The 16,824-nt window shown below is 34.1% G+C and overlaps 1 long non-coding RNA gene across 5 annotated transcripts; it reads left to right on the plus strand.

Annotated features, from left to right (window-relative positions):
* The first annotated feature begins 11,923 nt into the window (after nt 1–11,923).
* Nucleotides 11,924–15,579, plus strand: LOC122041162. Of its 5 annotated transcripts, none has more exons than XR_006128883.1 (8): nt 11,924–12,191; nt 12,778–12,847; nt 12,924–13,001; nt 14,115–14,319; nt 14,394–14,501; nt 14,597–14,683; nt 14,815–14,869; nt 15,442–15,579. It is a non-coding gene; the product is annotated as an uncharacterized LOC122041162 (long non-coding RNA). The 5 variants fall into 5 exon arrangements; XR_006128882.1 differs by having other exon boundaries at nt 14,151–14,319; XR_006128884.1 differs by having other exon boundaries at nt 14,195–14,319.
* The last annotated feature ends 1,245 nt before the right edge of the window (nt 15,580–16,824 follow it).

Below are 16,824 nucleotides of genomic sequence, written 5' to 3' on the forward strand. Positions count from 1 at the left end.
TAACACATCTTCTAACACTAATAAGAGAAAACAACCTTCGGAAATGAACCAAGCATATCTTTGGCATCTAAGGTTTGGTCATATTAACTTAAGTAGGATTCAAAGGCTTATAGCCGATGGACTCTTGGGTTCATTAGAGTTGGAAATTTTCCAACTTGTGAATCTTGCTTGGAAGGTAAAATGACCAAGAGACCTTTTAAGGCCAAGGGGTATAGAGCCAAAGAAGTGTTAGAATTTGTTCATTCTGATTTGTGTGGTCCTATTCTATCCAGGCGAGAGGTGGTTTTGAATATTTTGTCTCTTTTATATATGATTATTCAAGATACGGATACATTTACCTAATGCTCCGCAAGTCCGAGTGCTTTGATAAGTTCAAAGAGTACAAGGCTGATGTGGAGAAACGACTAGGTAAAAGTATCAAGACACTACGATCTGATCGTGGTGGCGAATACCTCTTAGGAGAGTTTAGGAATTACTTATCAGAGGTCGGGATTCAATCCCAATTGTCCGCACCTGGTACACCCCAATAGAATGGTGTGGCAGAACGAAGGAATAGGACTCTTATGGAGATGGTTAGATTGATGATGAGTTATTCAGAATTACCAAATTCGTTTTGGGGATACGCTCTGGAAACGACAGCGCACATTCTGAACTTAGTACCTTCTAAATCAGTATCTTCTACTCCCACAGAATTATAGAATGGGCGAAAACCCAATCTAAGACATATTCAGATTTAGAGTAGTACAGCACATGTGCTGAAACCAAATGCTGATAAGTTAGAATCTCGTATAGAAGTTCGCGTGTTTGTGGGTTATCCCAGAGGAACGAAAGGTGGTTTATTTTATAGACCTAAAGACCAGAAGGTCATTGTTAGCACCAATGCCCAATTTTTAGAAGAAGACTATATAATGGATCACAAGCCCAGTAGCAAAGTTGTTCTAGAAGAACTTAGAGAGGATACGTCTACTTTAGTACCAACAGTATAAGATGAAGTACCACAAGAGACTGCAACACGTGTCACACATGATACACAACCACAGATGGTGCCTCGTCGTAGTGGGAGAGTTGTGAGGGAACCTTAGAGATTCATGTTTTTGGGAGAGTCTTCGGACTTGATCCCGGGTAAACATGAACCTGATCCCCGAACATATGGTGAAGCACTCCAAGATATAGATGCAGTATCTTGGCAAAAGGCAATGAATTCTGAAATAGAGTCTATGTACTCTAATAAGGTCTAGGAGCTTGTAGAACCACCTGATGGTGTAAAAGTCGTTGGATGCAAGTGGATCTACAAAAAGAAAAGAGTGACAGACGGGAAGGTAGAAACCTTCACAGCTAGGCTTGTTGCGAAAGGGTACACTCAGAAAGAGGGAATCGATTATGAGGAGACCTTTTCATCGGTAGCCATGCTTAAGCCTATCCGGATACTCTTATCCATTGCTGCTCATATGGATTATGAGATTTGGAAAATGGATGTCAAGACAACTTTCCTTAATGAAAGTCTTGAAGAGAACATCCATATGAAGCAACCAGAAGGGTTCATTGAAAAAGGCAAAGAGCATCTAGTGTCCAAGCTCAATCGGTCCATTTATGGACTGAAGCAAGCTTCAAGGTCTTGGAACATCCTGTTTAATGAAGTAATCCAGTCATATGGATTTATTCAGTGTCCGGATGAGTCTTGTGTATACAAGAAGTGTAACGAAAACGTGGTGATATTTCTTGTACTATACATAGATGATATTTTGTTAATTGGCAACAATATCAAGGTACTATCGGACGTAAGGGTATGGTTGTCCAAACAATTTGATATGAAGGACTTAGGAGATTGTGCACACATTCTTGGGATCAAAGTTATAAGGGATCGCAAGAAAATAATGTTGTGTCTGTCCCAAGCTTCATATATATATACAATCCTTGCTCATTTTAGCATACAGAATTCCAAGGAAGGTTTCTTACCTTTTAGGTATGGAGTACCTCTCTCTAAGGAGATGTCTCCGAAGACATCAAAGGAGATAGAGGACATGAAAGTAGTTCCTTATGCTTCGGCTGTAGGAAGCCTTATGTATGCAATGCTGTGTACGAGACCTGATATTTGTTTTGTCATGGGCATGGTTAGCAGATATCAGAGTTGTTGGTGCGGTTAGCACTAACGATTTAACCTAAGTTTTGATGAATGACAAATCAGGTTAAGTTAGTTTGTTGTTGTCTGACACTTTGATCAAGTGTGCAGGAGAAGTCCAGACAGGTCGACGGGCTGACCGGATGTCTGGTACGAAGCCCAGCTAGGTCGACGGGCTGACTGGATAGCTGACACGAAGTCCAAGCGGGTCAACGGGCTGACCGAACGCTTAGGCACGAAGTCCAGCTTGGTCGACGGGCTGACCGGATAGTTGGCACGAAGTCCAGACGGGTCGACGGGCTGACCGGACGTCTGGTAGGTAAGTGAGGTAAGTCACTGGAGGGGAGTGACTGCGAGGACGCGTTCCCGCGAAAGGGAACATTAGGCGTCGATCCGAATTAGATCCATTTTGGATATCTAAGTTGAGATCGTGACTAGATTCCGGTCTCGGAAAGACGGAATCTAAGTCATACTCTTTGCTATTACTTTGTTGAACTTTAATTGTGCTAACAATCTGTTTTACAGGATATATATTTGCCTCGGACTAACTCTATTTTGCAGGAGAAGGAGTTCCTGGAAATAGGAGGTCCGAGCGCTCGGAAGGGATCCGGGCGCCCGGAGGTAAGTTTTATCCAAACTCGCGCGTCGCCACGTGGAGCTTGCTGGTTGGACCTGCCACGTCCCACCAGGGCGCCCGGAAGGGATCCGGGGCGCCCCGAGCCTCGTATAAAAGGAGGGTCAGACTGCTTGCTCTACTGCTCTGCGCTCCAACGACAGTAACAAAGATCTGACAATACGCTCCTTTCCTTTTCTTTAATTCTTGTCGGTATTTTCTTTATTTTGCTAGCATTCCTGTACTTTAAATTGTAATCATTTTCGAACTGCTAGTGATTGCCCAACCAAAGTACTCACGGAGTACGGGCCTTCGAGTAAGAGTCGTCACAAGCTCCGAACGAAGTAAAAAACACCGTGTTCAGTTTGTCTAAGTTTTTTATTATTCCGCTGCGCTTAACTCTTATTAACGCTGTTTTTCGAATCGATATTCACCCCCCCCCCTCTATCAATGTTTCACGATCCAACAAGTGGTATCAGAGCAGGTACCACTCTGATTTGGTGCAACCACCAATCAGGCAAAGCGGGGACTTTTTGAAAGAAAAATTAGATATCGTTTGTCTTTAGATATACGCTTTTCGTTTTTTTCCCTCCAAAACTATTTTTGAAAAATACATCGCCATCTCTTCACCATTGCTTAGTATTGACAAGATATTACATTTTCAAAAATCTGAAATAATATTTTTTATTAATATTTTAATAATATTTTATTAGTTTTTTTTCGAAAATAGTGAAATATTATTATTATTATTATTATTATTATTATTATTATTTTTTGCACTGCTATTCCAAGACCAAGTCTTGGGATCTTTTGTTTGTTTCTCTGTGTGCAAGAATAATGACTCTTCAAGAAGGACGGAACCCCCACGAACCACCATCATACGATCAAGACTTCAACTACTGGAAGCGATTAATGGAATGCTTCTTAGGAAGCGTAGACATCGATTATATGCTAATTTTGAGGAAACCTTCTCAAAACTCGGAACTGAACAAAAAGGTAAGTAACATTATTTGTAATGTTTTACCTAACAATATTTTATGCAGATTAGAAAAGTACAAGAATGCATATGAGCTGTGGACCCAGTTGATCAAGCTTCACGAGACGCCGATGGAGCTAGAAGATCAAGTTAAAGTCAAATATGGACTCGAGTCAAATCCAACGGAGAAGCCTACTGAATTAGGGGTTGCGCTCAAGGTTAGTAATATTTACCAAAATACCCCTGCTAATAGTAGTTTAAATAATCAGCATGATGATAAGTATGAAATTAGTCCAAGTATGGTGCATGATAATCTAGATTTAAATGATTTAAATTCAAAATCACAAAATAATCTAAACTCTGATCAAGTCAATCAAGACTCTGATCAATTTGGCATCAATATTAACTTGGTCAAACAGAACAATGACCAAATCAATTCAAATAATTTAATTAATTCAGAAAATTTAAAATTAGGTGAGCATTTAGACATAAATAAGTCAAACATTAAAATAAATTTGAATTTAAATGCTAAAAATGAGAAAATGGATAAAATCAATAAATACCTTGATAAAATATTTAATAATCAAGATAAAATCAGTCTAGAAAATGTTATCCAAAACAAAGATAATTTAATTAATAATAAATTAAACTTTAAAGATAAAACTAATCTAATAAATTCAATTAACCATATCAATTTAAAAGGCAAAGAAAATATAAGGATAAAATCAAACACTTTGATAAAATCAAAACAGAATTTAACAAACTTAAAATTAAATGTTAAAGATAACATATTAAACAAAAAAAATCTAGAAATTTCAAAATTAACAATTAATAAAAAACTAAAAGATAACCCATTAAGAAAATATAAATCAAACAGTTTAGTTAATTCAAATTTAAAAATAAATAAAAACTTAAACTTTAAAAATAAGCTATTAAAGAAAGATAATTCAATTAACCCAATAAAATTAAAATTGAAAGAAAATTCAAATATTAAATACACTCTCTTAAAGAAAGATAATTTGACCAATTTAATTAATTCAAAATTAAAAACTTGAATCTAAATTACAAATTAAACATTAAATTTTAACCAAAACTAACCTACCCGACAGGGTAATTAGGACTAGTTAAAGAGAGTTCAAGTTTAAATTGAAAAATGGTACTGGTGAAGTTTTAGATGATAGTACGTTAGGGAAGCTTAGTCTATGCATGTCTAGGAAGATATGGCTTCGACCTGGTGCATCTGGCTAAGTGGAACAGACCGAAGCTACCCTTAATGAATCATAACCAGTTAAACCAAAGTTTTGTACTAAGCTCCGTGGATAGGACTATTCAGAAAACCTCGAAGGGTTGGTTACTTCTAATGATGTCCAGGTGACTCACCAAGCTTAGAAGTTTATCCTAAGAATGCCTATTTGTTGAGACCAAAGCTAAACTTGAATCTAATACAAGTTAAACCAAACTCTGTAATTAAATCTAATTCATCTCACAAAATTATAGGATTCCCTGATTGATAATCTAGATCGGGTGAGATAACTAAGGATTAAATTTCAAATTAAATTAATTAAAATTAAATTTTAAATTTTAAATTGAATTTCAAATTTTAAATTGAATTTCAAGTTAAAATTAAATTCTGAATTAAATTTTGAATTAAAACTAAATAATTTTTGTTAAATTAAATTATATCTTTTTTTAAAAAAAATTATTTTAAAACTTATTAAATTAACTTTAAAAATTATTTTAAAAATTATTAAATTAACTTTAAAAAAAATTATTTTTAAAAATTAAATTAACTTTAAAAATTTATTTTAAAAATTAAATTGACTTTAAAAATTATTTTAAAAATTAAATTAACTTTAAAAATTATTTTAAAATTAACTTTAAAAATTATTTTAAACTTAAAAATTATTTTAAAAAATTTAACTGAAAATTTTAACTTTAAAAATTTTATATTTAACTTAAAAATTTAACTTTAAAAAATTTTATATTTAACTTTAAAAATTTTATTCTGAACTTAAAAATTATTTTAAAATTATTTTCAAATTTCTTTAAAAACTATTTTTAAAAAAAAAACTTTTTTAAAATTTATTTTAAAAAAATTCTTTTAAAAATTTTTAAAAAAATTATTTTAAAAACTCTTTTAAAAAGTATTTTAAAAATTCTTTTAAAAATTATTTTAAAACATTTTAAAATTTATTTTAAAAACTCTTTTAAAAATCATTTTAAAAAACTTTAAAAAATTCTTTTAAAAATTCTTTTTAAACCTTTTAAAAATTATTTTAAAAACTCTTTTAAAAAGTATTTTAAAATTTCTTTTAAAACATTTTAAAAATTATTTTAAAAACTCTTTTAAAAATCAAGTAAAAACTAATCAATAAATTATTGATAATGCTTAACTGTTATTGAATTAATAAAATCTTATCTTATTTAACCTTAAATTAAAGTTAAACGCTTGAATCTAAAATTAATTAATAATTGATTAATCAAATTAAATAAATAGTTATACCAAGGATACAGAGATAATAATATAATTGTTACTAAATTAGACAAATGTGTTAGGGCTTTGAAATTTAACACAACCAAACCTTAATATTAACTTAAGGGGAGATATTAAATTAAGGGGAGTAACCAATTCAGGGGGAGGTTCAATTTTTTTCTTTTTAAATCCCCTAGAGAAAATTAATAAATTAAAGGAGAGTAATAAATTAAAGGAGTATCAAATTCAGGAGGAGGTTTTTTTTAATCTCCTTAAGTGTTATTTTTTTTCTTTAAAATCTCTTTAGAAAATTCTACCCCAATTACTTTGAAAATCTTAAATTAAAAATTCTTAGCAAATATTTTCAAAAGCCTCAGGGGGAGATATAAAACTACTTCAGTTTTTCAAATTGAATTTTAAACTTATTTTTGAAAATCAAAGTTTAAACTCAACTTATTTTTGAAAATTTCTGAAAGAATTTTACAAAATTATTTTGAAAACTCCTTTGTTTTAAAAATTATTCTACTTTGAATATTTTTAGCAAATACTTTCAATATTTTATGTTAGTGATTGAAAAATGTTTTCTTAAAAATTTCTTAAACCTATTTTTGAAAACTAACTCTTATAAAACTAAGTTGTTTTTAAAAATTGGGTTTTACTGAAAATTGATTTTGAAAATTAGATTTAACTTAGTTTTGAAAATTGAATTTAAAAATCTAGTTCTTAAAATTTGATTTTACTTAATTTTGACAATTTGATTTGAAAGTTAAATTAGTAGTAAAAATTGCTTTGTTATTGAAAATTGTGGAAATTAGATTTTTTCAAAACTTAAGTTTACAAACTAAGCTTCTCAAAATCATTTCCCTTAATTTTGAAAATTGAATCGTTTACAAACTTAGTGTTGAAAAATAAATTTTTCAAACTTAGTTTTGAAATTTTTTTTCAAAGTTGAAACGTGTTTTGAAAATTTAAAACTTGATCTTGAAATTTAGAACTTATACACTTATGTTTGAAAATTAGACTATCTAAACTTAGCTATTTTTCTAAAAGCTAAAAGCTAATTTTCAAAAAGTTTAAACTCCCCCAAATTACCTTAACATTACTTATTATTTTGTCTGCAGTCTGTATTTATGCTTACCTGACATTAGTTCTTTTGATGAATGACAAAGGGGGAGGGTTAGGTGGTTAAGTTAGCTAAACCAAACTGAAAATACAAACTAACTTAAAAACCACATAAATGCATGTTGTTACTAAATGCATGTTGTTACTTGCATATGTTTTCACTAACTTAACCAGGTTGTCATTCCATCAAAAAGGGGGAGATTGTTGGTGCGGTTAGCACTAACGATTTAACCTAAGTTTTGATGAATGACAAATCAGGTTAAGTTAGTTTGTTGTTGTCTGACACTTTGATCAAGTGTGCAGGAGAAGTCCAGACAGGTCGACGGGCTGACCGGATGTCTGGCACGAAGCCCAGCTAGGTCGACAGGCTGACCGAATAGCTGGCACGAAGTCCAAGCGGGTCGACGGGCTGACCGGACGCTTAGGCACGAAGTCCAGCTAGGTCGACGAAGTCCAGACGGGCTGACCGGACGTCTGGTAGGCAAGTGAGGTAAGTCACTGGAGGGGAGTGACTGCGAGGACGCGTTCCCGGGAAAGGGAACATTAGGCGTCGATCCGGCTTAGATCTATTTCGGATATCTAAGTCGAGATCGTGACTAGATTCCGATCTCGGAAAGACGGAATCTAAGTCATACTCTTTGCTATTACTTTGTTGAACTTTAATTGTGCTAACAATCTGTTTTACAGGATATATATTTGCCTCGGACTAACTCTATTTTGCAGGAGAAGGAGTTCCTGGAAATAGGAGGTTCGGGTGCCCGGAAGGGATCCGGGCGCCCGGAGGTAAGTTTTATCCAAACTCGCGCATCGCCATGTGGAGCTTGCTGGTTGGACCTGCCACGTCCCACCAGGGCGCCCGGAAGGGATCCGGGGCACCCCGAGCCTCATATAAAAGGAGGGTCAGAGGGGAGCTTCAGAACACAACGAAAAGAAAGTCTTCTACTGCTTGCTCTATTGCTCTGCGCTCCAGCGACGCTAACAAAGATCCGATAATACGCTCCTTTCCTTTTCTTTAATTCTTGTCGGTATTTTCTTTATTTTGCTAGCATTCCTGTACTTTAAATTGTAATCATTTTCGAACTGCTAGTGATTACCCAACGAAAGTACTCACAGAGTACGGGCCTTCGAGTAGGAGTCGTCACAGGCTCCGAATGAAGTAAAAAACACCGTGTTCAGTTTGTCTAAGTTTTTTATTATTCCGCTGCGCTTAACTCTTATTAACGCTGTTTTTCGAATCGATATTCACCCCCCCCCTCTATCGACGTTTCACGATCCAATAAGAGTAACCCTGGACAAGGACATTGGACTGCGGTAAAGCATATATTAAAGTACCTAAGAAGGACTAGAGATTATATGCTAGTTTACCAAGCAGACGATTTGCTCCCTATGGGTTACACGGATTCAGATTTCCAATCAGATAGGGACAACAGTAAGTCTACATCAGGCTATGTGTTTACTTTAGGAGGTGGAGCCATTGCATGGAGGAGTGTTAAGCAGAAATGCGTTTCGGACTCAACCATGGAAGCTGAGTATGTAGCAACCTCTGAGGCGGCTAAAGAAGCAGTATGGCTCAGGAACTTTCTAATGGACTTAGATGTGATTCCTGGTTTGCCCAAAATCATCACAATTTATTGTGATAATAGTGGTGCAGTTGCAAACTCGAAGGAACCACGAGCCCATAAGGCAAGTAAACATATAGAGTGCAAGTACAACCTGATACGAGATATCGTGAAGAAAGGAGAAGTTGTCATCGCCAAGATTGCATCAGCAGATAACCTGGCTGATCCTTTCACTAAGGCCCTTCCAGCAAAAGCTTTCGATCGACATGTGGAGGGGATGAGAATCAGATGTATGGCAGCAGATATGGCTGCTTAGTCATTAGTATAAGTGGGAGATTGTTAGAGTGTATACTGAAAGCCTAAGCTTTTGTAAACATTTATTTTGAATAAAGAATCACTTTTGGTCAAATTATCTACATTTGTTTGTAGTTGTTCAATTAATTTATATTGTAGATAACATAGTATGTGGTGTCACATACAGAAGATAATGTTATCAGTACCTTATAAATTATAAACAGTAGCTCACGACCAAAATAGAAAGGAACAAATAATTGGAAGATCGTAGTGTAATTAGGTATTAGTTTATCTTAACTATATAATTACACTAGTACACTTAGAGTGTATTGAGTAGGACCATCAGAGGTCGTTTCTTTTATACTGACTTTATAAAGGAACAAAGATCTCAGTTATTATGGAAGTGTGTGCTCTTAATCCTAATATAATAACAAGCACATATATTTGATATTTATTTCTTTAATTTATCAATGGGTGAGATTTAGTTCGATAAATCAATAAGCCCGATAAGTTGAGAAATGATATCACTTATAGTGTGTGTTGTTGATTATAGAAGGAAACTGTGTCCTAGTGATCTAGGTTGATAATATCCCCAAGAGGAGCTCATAAGGATTGTCATGTTAAACCCTGCAGGGGGAGTTTGTCCGACATGACGATAAGGTTGAGTGGTACTACTCTTGGACTAAGATATTAATTAAATGAGTTGTCAGTAACTCACTTAATTAGTGGACATTCGATATCTTAAACATAGGGAGACTAACACACTCATAATAAGAAGGAGCCCAAAAATGTAATTTGGGATTGGTGCGGTAGTTCAATAATAGTTCTCTAGTGGAATGAATTATTATTGATAAAATTAAGTTGTGTGTTCGGGGCGAACACGGGATGCTTAATTTTATCGGGAGATCAAAATCAATTCCTCCTCTCGGTCCCTATTGTAGCCTCTTAGTTATAGAGTACTATACCCACCTATACCCACCTTCATACCCATGGTGTAGGGGTCGGCCAAGCTAGCTTGAGAACCAAGCTAGGGCCGGCCAAGCCTTGATCCATGGGTGGCCGGCCCTATCTTGAACCCAAGCTTAGGTGGCCGGCCCTATTAAATTAGAAAAGAATTTTAATTTTAAATTTTTCTTATGTGGAAGATATAATTTAAAAGAGAGATTAAAAATTAAAATATCCCTTTTATAAGTTTCTACAAAAGATTAAGAAAAGAGATTAAATCTCTTTCCTTATTTGAAGATTGGAAAGATATTTTATTTTTCTTCTTTGTAAATTATTCACATGATGAAAAATTAAAATTATAGAAATTTCTTTTTATCAACCATGAAGGAATTTTAAAGGAAAATTTTATTTTTTAAAATTTCCGAAGACAAATAAGGAATTTTAATTGTTGATTGAAAATTGTCTTATTTGTTCTTCCATGAGGTGGCCGGCCATGACATGGTTAATTAGGAAATTTTATTTTATTTTTCTTAATTAATTCATGTCAAGGAAAGCTAAGGAAATTTTATTGTAATTAAATTTCCTTATTTGCCAAAGCTAAGGATTATAAAAGAGGGGGTTTTGGTTGCCTTCAAGGTGAACAACCTCTATTATTTTCTCCCTCTTTTCTTCCTTGGTGTGGCCGGCCTCTTCCCTTTCTCTTCTCTCCATCTTTGTGGCCGAACCTCTCATCCTCCTTGGAGATCAAGTGGTGGCCAGATTTTAGCTTGGAGAAGAAGGAGAGAAAGCTTGCATCCCTTGGAGCTTGGTTGGTGGAAAAAGATCTTCATCCTTTGGAAGCTTTGAGCTTGGCCGAAACTTGAAGTTAGGAGAAGAAGGTGCTAGGTGGTCCTCGTCTCGGAAGATCGTTGCCCACATAACGTCCGAGATTAGAAGAGAAATACGGTAGAAGATCAAGAGGTCATTATCTACTAAGTAAGGTATAACTAATATTGTTTTCCGCATCATGTTAGTTTTATTTTCATGTAAAAATACCAAATACAAGAGGCATGTGATTCTAGTATTTCGAATTAGTTTTTCGATGTTGTGTTCTTTTATTTTTCTTTTCCTTGTGATTTGATTGTTCTTTTTGGTTGACCTAAAGTTATTTAAGGAAATTAAATATTAACTTTCCTTAAAAGGCTTTGTCTAGGTGGTGGTGGTTATTCCCATATCCAAGAAGGCCATGTGCCTCGCCATGCGGTCCTGGAAGCCAAATTTGGAAATTAATATTTAATGGAATTAATAATCTAGGTGATTTGGATCGAACGTGTTAAGTTCCGCAGGATATCCAAGTCTAAACCTAAAAGAACAAATAAATTAAACTTAGGATCAAACGTGTTAAGTTCCGCAGGCGATTCGAGTTTAATTTAAAAGAACATATGGTAGCTAGGAAAAGGTTCAGACCTTTGTACAAAATTTTTGTACAGTGGAACCATCACTACAAGAAAATTGGGATTTTACAACACTTAAAAGACAACACTTTTTTTAAAAAGCGTTGTCTTTTTCTTTTTAACAACGCTTTTAATGAAAAGCGTTGTCTATTTCTTTATTTTCTTACTAATAGACGCCACTTTTTTAAAAATCGTTGTCTATTAGTGATTTTTGTGGGTCAAACACAACGCTTTTTGAAAAGCGTTGTCTATTAGCTTTTTTTTAGTGTCTACGACAATGAATTTTAAAAAGCGTTGTATATTGTTAAACCCTCATTTAAATCTAGGATAATACAAACCGTTGGATCAAGTACCCTAGGTTTCACTCTCACAACTCCTCATCTCATGCTTATTTTCCCGAACCCCTCTCACAACTCCTCATCTCATGCCTATCTTCCCGAACCCCTCTCACGCCCTCTCCTTCCAACTCCTCCTCTCATGTCCTCTCCATCCAACTCCTCTCCAGCAAACCCCTCTCCAGCGAACTCCTCTCCGCGAACCTCCTCTCCTCTGAATTCCTTCACCTCTTCGTCAAATATCAAATGCCCTAATCACTCTGCTTTTGGATCGCCGCCTCCGCACTAGATCTACTCGCCGGTGGTTTCCTCTACAGAAATGGTAGGGTTTACAGTTAATTTGACAAGGTTTTGTTTCCTCTGTTGATTCTTTTGTTTCCTATTTTTTTCCCTGCGATTTTTACCATAGATTAGATTATTAGCGAATAGAAAAAAAAGGGTTGAGACGACAGCTTAGGAAATTTATTGGATCATTGGAAATGTATTGATCAGGACAGTCAATTGACTTCAAATGTTCCAGATATGTTGTTTGTGTGTGTAACGCTTCTGTCTAGGACTTTCCGTAACCAAACTACTTAGTTTAATATGTTTAGATCAGTTGTTTGCCGATATCTACTAATTATTCAAATTTACTTGCAGCCGGTTTGTAACTAGGCACCAGTTCATTCAAACATCTGATTTTCATGTTTTTGTGACATATCTCATGCATTTGATGATCATTTTATGGTACAAAGTAATTGTTGATATTGCATTGAAAGTCTGTACTTATTTTTCTTGTGTTTGGTATTGTGTGCCTATCATCCTTGGCATCAGATCATTATTTTGAAAGGTAACACAATATGTACGAATTAGTGTTTTTCTGAATTCTTTCCGTGACAAATTCTTTAATTTGCTCTTGGCATCTGCAGGCAAATGCTTGGATTTCAAGAGCATCAAAGTATCGGAGTTCAGTTTGGAAGGTTAGCGACAAACGGCCAGGTGATACTCTAATTAGGACGGGATATATCACCTATGATATATATTTAGGGTGTTGCTCAGCTGTTTTATTTCTCAGGTTATAATGCCAGTGACTCAGATTCTGATGAGGAGAAGATTAACATCAAATCATCAGCAGAAGGACCTGGTTCATAAGGTGAGTTATTCTTCTGTTCTGTTTGGTAAATTTTTAAACTCAGATTCTAGATGATTGATGCTCTATCAAGTTAAAAGGCAAAAGAAATAAGTAGCCATGGATCACTATTATTTTATTTTTGCATCTCAAATAATTTATAGTGCAATATATCGGATATTTGAAAGGTCCTGTAAAATTGAATGGCCAAAGTGATTTACTGCTAATCTTGAACTATCTTTCACATATCTAGTTCTTTTGATTCCTGTTAATTTCATTTTTATTAATTCATTGATCATGACTCATGACAAGGAACACAAATTTGTCTTTTTGTTCTAATCTTGGTCAAGTGAAATTTCCTGCACGATGTTAAATATACCACAAAATTAAATAGTCTAGTGCAAGAAAGATATTCTTTTAGAATTTTAGGCCTTCATTTTTAAGTTGTTTTGTCATGTGCCTTAGTCTAGCTTGAGATGACAGCATACAAGGATGATTGCTCTCCTAGAGATGCTCAATCCTGAAGTTTAAGAATGAATTAGAGGTTTATTTCTCGAATGTGAAATTTATATTGTCAATATTTAGTTCAATAATCTTTGTGATTTTGGGTTGTAAAACTCTCTGCAAATTAGTTTGGGTACATGATTTAAAATCTTACTCCTGGAGTGGAACGAGATAGTTTGGTACTGTTTTGATAGTAGGTGTTAAGAGGAAAAGAAGAGGGAGGAGCTTAGCTTAAGGCATTGCCCTGAAGAAGCCTTTTGACTTTCAAGAGTTCGTTCAACATTGACATTTATACGGAATTAAAGTTTTGCCCTTGCGTAGTGAAGAGGCTTCAGTCACCTGGAGTAGTCATGAGTAGGACAGTCACAAAGCTGTGGAGTTAAGTAAGCAACAAACTGTATATATAACTCATCCTTTTCTTGTTTTTCATACTCGTTTTTTCAATTTCTCTGGAATTGTATATCTCAGCTACCTTTAAGAAGATTGAGAAAATGTCTGATCTGATTAACTTACAGTATTTAGTTATTCTATAAATAATTTGGATTTTCTATTTTTCTAGTCTGACACCATTTGCTATTGTTTGTATAATAATTGCTAGTTATTCTAATTGTGAATTTATCATTTTGGATGAAGTCTCATCTTGGTGCTATTTTTCCGAAATTTAAAAAGAAACAAGCTAGATCATCGCAGAAGTTAACTACCAAACTCCACAGTTCTTTGGAAGACCCCAACACAAATGATTTGGAGGATGATCTACCCGTAGATAATGCTTCAAAGCAATTGGTGCTTCATAATGAGGCTTCTAGTACACATTAGATACAAGTGAGAAGTAGTAAAGGTATGTGTAATTATATATAACATATATTTGAATGTGTATGTTTATCATTATTAATTTATCTCTAATTAACATAGGCTCCTCGACAACAAGATGCCAAACAATGTGGTTATTATTTGATGCGATTTATGAGACAAATTGTTGAAGAAGTTGAAATTATCGAGAGAGATTCACTACGATCTATAGTAATGTTTTCTTGCTTATGTCTCAAATTATTTGAAATAAACTATTTAAAATTTGCAAAGTCAATGTTGATTTTTTTTTTCATTAATGTTCATAGTTTACAGAAGCGGAGTATTCTTGAGAAGAAATTGATGAGGTGCGATCGGAGTTGGCAGAATGTATACAAGATCATATTTATGAGTAGGTACGTTCAAGTTTATGTAAGTTTATTACCTTGTTTTAGTTAAAGTTTATGTAAGTTCATTACCTTCTTGATGGCCCAAAAACATCAGATGAGTTTAGGAATATGAATTTGGGATTGTCGTACCTTTTTAGGTCAAACAAAATATGACTGACAAAACTCATCAACTTCTAGATGCTCGATCAAAGGGTAGGTAATATCCAAGAGTCAGCTTCAATATCTTGTAGAAAATACCATGTTTACTGGTTCAAAAATGGTTTTTTGCTACCTTCATGTTGACATGTTGAATTTTTAAATCCTTTCTTTGCACTCTAGAATCAAAGCCATATTTTATATGTATAGTTTAGTACACCGGAAAACTATATTTGCTACTGAAAAATTTCAAGTCAAATTGTGTTTGATAAAGCTACAAGTTCTGCAAACCAAAGAAATCAGAACATATGCTGATTTCGACTTTAGTTCATATGTAAGAACTCAAATGAAATATATGTTGTTCTTTTTTGCACTGCATCTCTAATTATGTATTTAGGTCTCACAGTGGTTTCCCTAGCATCTCCAATTATGCTATTCTTTTTGCTATATTTCCATGGCGAAAACAAAATAGCACATGTATTTTTCGTTTGTTCTATTCCTCGTTATTTTATGCTTAATTCTTTTTCTCTTAAAAATTATTGTATGGTGTGAACTGTGACCTTTATTTTCAGTTATTACCATCGAAAATTTCTTTTGCATAATACTGATGGTATTATTTTCTGTGACAGATACACAGTGGTAGATGTTTTGTCCCAGTCTGAAGCCGTCAATCTATTTTGATCAATATATCTAGTAGAAGTAAGCATGCAGATCGTTGTCTTCGAGGCCGGCTAGCTTTTTTGTGTTTTTTTTATTTTAAATTTGAATGTCACTAACTACTTTGAAACATAAATATTTAGTTTTGTGTATAGTTGAATTCTCCTGTAAATACTAATACTTTGTAGTTGAATTCTATTGTTTAGTACAAGTTTGAAATCATTAGCTGAGCTAATTAATACTATTTTATATGTCAAATTCGAATCTGGACATGGTAAAAGAAAATTAATAGTTTTGTAAATATAAAAAAATGATTTTGTAAATAGATTTTTTTAAATTTTTTTTAAAAAGACAACGCTTTTAAAGCGTTGCACAAGTGTTGTCTTTGCCAAAAACAACAACGCTTTTAAAGCGTTGTAATAATGATGTTTTTGCAAAAAATACACAACGCTTTTAAAGCGTTGCAAAAGTGTTGTCTTTGCTACAAACGACAACGCTTTTAAAGCGTTGTCTTTGAGTAGACTTTTAACAACAGTGCTTTTAACAACGCTTTTTCAGCCACATACATAACGCTTTTAAAGCGTTGTCTATTAGCTTTTTTCTTGTAGTGCATTAGGTTTTCCGAGTAGCAACCAACAAGACGAACCTGAGTCAGAGTCTTCCCTCGACGATGAGGAAATGGTTATGATGGTAAGACACTTTAAGAAGTTATGTAATTCTAGAAAAACTAACAATCCGCAGGGTAGAAAGAAAAGGGTGATCCGCTACTACCACTGCAATGAAGAAGGGAACGTCAAGGACAACTGCCCCAAGCTAAAGAACAAGGACATAGACAAAGGCAAGAAGTATGTCCAAACAAACAAGTGCAAGGTCTTAAAGGTGACGTGGGACGATACGTCGTCTGAATCGAAAGTTGAGCCCTTCTCCAGACTTGCATTATTGGCAAGTCATCAACACGAGGACTACGATTCAAGCTCGTCTGAAATGAGCATCGAGAGCATTGATGAAAGGGGAGCTACTTCGGAAGAAAGCAGCAGTTCAGGGGGAGACACAGATAACGAGATCGACAAGGTAGGTCAGGTACGATATCTTCCTCCCGATAAACTCTTTAATTTTGTTAAATTGTTAACTATTGATTGTTGCAAGTTAGAAAAAGAAATTAAAAATTTAAAAGTAATTCTAGCTAAATCTTGCTCATTAGAAGAGATAGACAAATTAAAGTTAGAAAATAAAAATTTAAAAAGACAAATAGATTCTTTAAAAAATCATGCATGTTACCATAATATAAATTTTAGAAAATACAACAATTTAAATTGGTATTTTAGATATCACTAGGGACAAATTAGAAATATTTC

Source organism: Zingiber officinale, chromosome 2A, assembly GCF_018446385.1.
Source record: "Zingiber officinale cultivar Zhangliang chromosome 2A, Zo_v1.1, whole genome shotgun sequence".
Classification (NCBI taxonomy): domain Eukaryota; kingdom Viridiplantae; phylum Streptophyta; class Magnoliopsida; order Zingiberales; family Zingiberaceae; genus Zingiber; species Zingiber officinale.